Source organism: Bos taurus, chromosome 12 (assembly GCF_002263795.3).
Source record: "Bos taurus isolate L1 Dominette 01449 registration number 42190680 breed Hereford chromosome 12, ARS-UCD2.0, whole genome shotgun sequence".
NCBI classification, from domain to species: domain Eukaryota; kingdom Metazoa; phylum Chordata; class Mammalia; order Artiodactyla; family Bovidae; genus Bos; species Bos taurus.
The window spans coordinates 26,935,037-26,939,958 of record NC_037339.1 but is presented as its reverse complement, the minus strand read 5'-3'; the positions used below and the strand labels follow the sequence as shown (position 1 = coordinate 26,939,958).

Sequence of the window (4,922 nt, the reverse complement as noted above, 5' to 3'; positions counted from 1 at the left end):
AAGACGTGTGATGGAAAAGGAGTCAAGGGAAGTCACTGGCCCTCCGACCCACCGTCATCTCAGTGGAGATGAGGAATGAGCTCCTTTCCCCTGGGACTTGCTTTATCTGGACCTGAGACTTCAGACAATCTACTCTTCTTGGCAGCTAAAAGCCAGGAAAATCAGTTCTCATATTTTAAAGGCCAGTGTTCATGAAGCAATTTGTGAAATGAAATGCTACATAAAAATAAGAAATGGGTAGTTTCTGGAAAGGGAGGAAGCTAGGGTCAGATATCTTGGAAAATGCTAGCTTCTACTTCATCAAAGCAACACACACACATACACAATGTTAGCCCTTCAGTCATGTCCAACTCTTTGCAGCCCCATGGACTGTAGATCATCAGGTTCCTCTGTCCATGGAATTTTCCAGGCAAGAATACTGGAGTGGGTAGCCATTCCCTTCTTCAGGGAATCTTCCCAACCCAGGGATTGAACCCATGCCTCCAACATTACTGATGGCAGATTGTTTACCATCTGAGCCACCAGAGTAGCCGTAATCAAAGTAAACTGGAGTTCTATATTTTAAGAGTTACTTGCACCCTTTAGAAATTACATAAAAAAGTTTCCAAATGGTTTTCCTAAAGTGGAATCTGCAGTTTATTCAGGCCTTCAATTAATATTTGGGTTATTTGAATTAACAATTAAAACATCTGCTCTCACTAATTTTCCTCTTTTAATATTAAATCAAGTCATAGTTTAATATCATAGATTCCAAACAGCTAAAGATTTCAAACTTCATTGGAAATCTCACCTAATTTTTAAATGACATGATTGATAGTTGTTTTCTAATGTGGAGAAATATAATTTGCATTTCTTCTTCGGTGTCAAGGTTGGAGAGCCCTTTTATTTGTCAGAATGATAAACTTTGCATGCAAAAGGTTACAAAGGAAGAAGCAAATTGGTAGACTGACATTTTCATCTAATTTAATACAAACATAATTACAGGTATAAAAATCTGAAATGGAAATAAATTAGAATTATGCTACCGCCGTTTTGGATTGTGTTTCTTTTGAGCTAAAAAGAAGAGAATCCATTGACTTGAAAGGGGGGTGATATAATTGGGTATCAAGACCAATAAATGAAGAAAAAAGCTTTGAGACTTTTCACCTACCTAGTTATAAACTTTCTCACTTTTTCATTCTAGTTGAGCTGGCATAATAAACACAACAAACCAAACCATTTGTCTTCCTCATTCTGAGTTCTCTTCTTTAATTGGATTTATTTGTTTTTCAAAAGACCCATACTTCACATAGATGGAGCTCATTGGCCTTTAGCACCAACAATCTGTCATGTAGATTGCAAATCAACATAGGAAATTTGTCATAGGAGGCACAAGGGGATTGTTGCTAAATGGTTACCTCTTCTGTTGACATTTCGGCCTCTCCCTAGGAGGGCAGGATTTTGATTTCAAGGTCAGAGACCCTTAATTTCCTCAAGTCATATTTCCTAAAAGCCAGGAAACTCAATATTCAGGAAAGAAAAAATTCTAAATTGTAAATGGAATATGCTCATGAACTAGGTACACTATCCTCGTGTTAGAGCTTGAAGTTCTTTAAAAAGTTAACAGTGAGCTAGTAAATGTTAGAGCTGAGATTCTAACCTTGGTGTGCTGCACTTGAATAGTCAGTTAAGACAATCTATCTATCTGATATCTGTTATTCAGCTTTGGTGTCAACCATATATTTATACATCATTATACAAACCATCTATATTATACACACATATCATGTGGGTTTTTTTTTTACATCATATATATTTTTGTATTATGCAGTCATATGCATAACCAAGGAGAAGGCAATGGCAATGGCACCACATTTCTTGCCTGGAAAATCCCATGGATAGAGGAGCCTGGTAGGCTGCAGTCCATGGGGTCGCTAAGAGTCGGACACGACTGAGCGACTTCACTTTCACTTTTCACTTTCCTGCATTGGAGAAGGAAATGGCAACCCACTCCAGTGTTCTCGCCTGGAGAATCCCAAGGACGGCGGAGCCTGGTGGGCTGCTGTCTCTGGGTCGCACAGAGTCGGACATGACTGAAGCGACTTAGCAGCAGCAGCAGCAGCAGCATGCATAACCAAGTGACAATGAAAGTCACTCAGCTGTGTTCAACTCTTTGCGACCCCATGGACTATACAGTCCATGAAATTCTCCAGGCCAGAATACTGGAGTAGTAGCCTTTTCCTTCTCCAGGGAATCTTCCCAACCCAGGGATTGAACCCAGGTCTCCCGCACTGCAGGTGGATTCTTTACCAGCTGAGCCACAAGGGAAGCAGGCATAACCAAAGTAAACCGTAAAAGTTAGCAATAACAACAAAAATGACATGAGTTGCAATTTTAAAATTATTCAATATTAGCTAACCAGATTTGAAACGTGCTATACAATTTTACCTTACTGCGGCATTTTCCTGAGTGCTATTTTGACTCTAGTTTGTACATGATTTGGGGCTGAACACAGCAGAAAGGTTGGCAGACTATGGACAGAGTCAAGGCACTGGTGGGAATGGGAAGAGCAGATGAAGCAGACCCGCTCTTGGGAGCACAGAGCCCTCTTCCCTGTGCCCTCAGGTTCCAGCTCCCATGAACAGGGAGGCGTCATGACTGGAGGGAGGAAGTGTGATTAATATCCTGGCTTACACCTTGACACCTCGTTTAGCTGAATCAACTCTAGTCAATTTGGGACTTCCCCTGAAGATTGAATTGTTTTCCTATTAAATGTCCAGGCTCTGTAGAAACTGCTTGGCTTCCCAGCAATAATTTGCATGTACCAGTCCCTACAGACAGTGTGCAAGGAGGAGAGAGCTCTGTAGGCACATCACAGGGCCTCCTTGCTGCCTGACACCCCCCTGAGGTAGCTGATCTGGGGCAGCAATGACCTGTGTCTGTGTCTGGCCTTGCCCCCAAAGAGAGAAGTAAAACATCCCTCCCTCCTGTAACGTCAGGATAATCTTCAGACCCTGGAGTCAGGCTGGCCGGACTCAGATCCCAGCTCTGCCAAGTGACTGTGTGACTTGGAGCAGATTATAAAACACTTTGTCTCAATTTCCTTAACTGTAAAATAATGAGAAAAATAATAGAGCCTGCTTCTGAACTTGTTATGGGGATTAAATATAACAACACATGTAAAACTCTTGTAAGAGTGCCTAACACACAATAAGCCCTCAAAATATGCCAGCTATGAATGTATGCAAACTTTAGAGAATATCCCCTCTAACATCTAATTCTAAATGTTAGAATCTCAGCTCTAACATTTACTAGCTCACTGTTAACTTTTTAAAGAACTTCAAGCTCTAACACGAGGATAGTGTACCTAGTTCATGAGCATATTCCATTTACAATTTAGAATTTCTTCTAAAAAAAAATGAAATGGCTTGCTATATTACCTATGCTGTCATGGTAGGAGTGACATTGCAACTCATGTCATTTTTGTTGTTATTGCTAACTTTTAAGGTTCACTTTGGTTATGCCTGCTTCCCTTGTGGCTCAGCTGCTAAAGAATCCACCTGCAGTGCGGGAGACCTGGGTTCAATCCCTGGGTTGGGAAGATTCCCTGGAGAAGGAAAAGGCTACTACTCTATAATATCCTATACTTCAGTAGCATGGAGAATCTCATATTCTTTCAGCAAACTCCAGATGCTATTTTCCAAAAAAATACAAAAATCTTGGCAAAACCCTAGTATCATTTGTCAAGCAAAATACTTGTTACCTCTTAAAATATTTATTTTCTTTTGGAATTACCAGAATGAAGAGAAGTAAAAGAAATGGCTTGCTATATTGCTATATTGCTATATACCTATGCTGCCATGGTAGGAGTGACATAACTGTGATTATAAAAGTCACATACACAAGAGTTTGGCTACACAAGTCAGCTTTAAAAGAGTTATCCTCCCATGTATCATTCCTCACTATATCAACCTCCTTTCAATCATCATATCATTTTGTTGTTGTTGTTTTGTTTTTGTCACACCACATAGCTTGCAGGATCTTAGTTCCCTGACCAGGGATTGAACCCAGGCCCTGGCAGTGAAAGCTCCAAGTCCTAACCACTGGACTACCAGGGAATTCCCTCAATCATAGTATTTTTCAGCTTCTACAAAATATAGTTGTATTCAAAGGACATGCAACTGAGCTGGGTAGGGAAAGCATGGATGAGTGACAAGCTAAATAATAAAACAAGACAACAGTCCAACAGATGTTAGATTCCGAGAAACACTGAGTGAGCATCTATCTTCAAGGCCCACTTATTGAACTCTGGGGACCCAATATAGAGAATACGAATAGCAGAATCTATGGCCAAGAACTCAGTCTGGTAGAGGGTAAACATATAGTATATGAGTACTTCTAATTCAAGAGATACTCTAGTGAGTGCTAAAATTAAAAAAAAAAAGATTGTTGAATGTTAAATCAAAGTAGAAAGCCTCTTATTTGAGGACATAAGAAGCATGTATGGATGAGAGAGAGGTTTGCGGAAGAGGAAAGAGTGTGAATAGGGATGTGCAAACAGGGGTGCCCAGGGCAGGTCTGGACTCTTCAGTGAGAGCAGGGCATGGGGTGAAATGATGTTAAAGATGGATTGAGCCACTGTATAAACAGCTTTATGTAGAAGGCTGAGAAGGAGTGACTTGATTCAATCATCGAAGGTTTTAAAAAAATAACATAATCAGAATGTCTGTGGGAGAATAACAAACATAAGGTGTAGCAAAGATCAAAATATGAGGGTATTTGAGACCTTTCAGCTTTAGGCTCAACCTCCTTATGACCCAGGCTTCTATCACTCTAAGCTCCAAATTGGTTAATTCCTGCCCTGCCTTCATTTCAGGGCTCTTGTGAGCATGCACTCAGAACGAAATAGGGTGTGGTGACTAGGGTCACTGGCTGGTGGTGGG

At 40.6% G+C, this 4,922-nt stretch overlaps 1 non-coding gene across 1 annotated transcript; it reads right to left on the bottom strand.

Annotated features, from left to right (window-relative positions):
- Positions 1-4,025: 4,025 nt before the first annotated feature.
- On the bottom strand, positions 4,026-4,097 carry TRNAE-UUC (transfer RNA glutamic acid (anticodon UUC)). The gene has a single exon. It is a non-coding gene; the product is annotated as a tRNA-Glu (tRNA).
- Between the last annotated feature and the right edge of the window lie 825 nt (positions 4,098-4,922).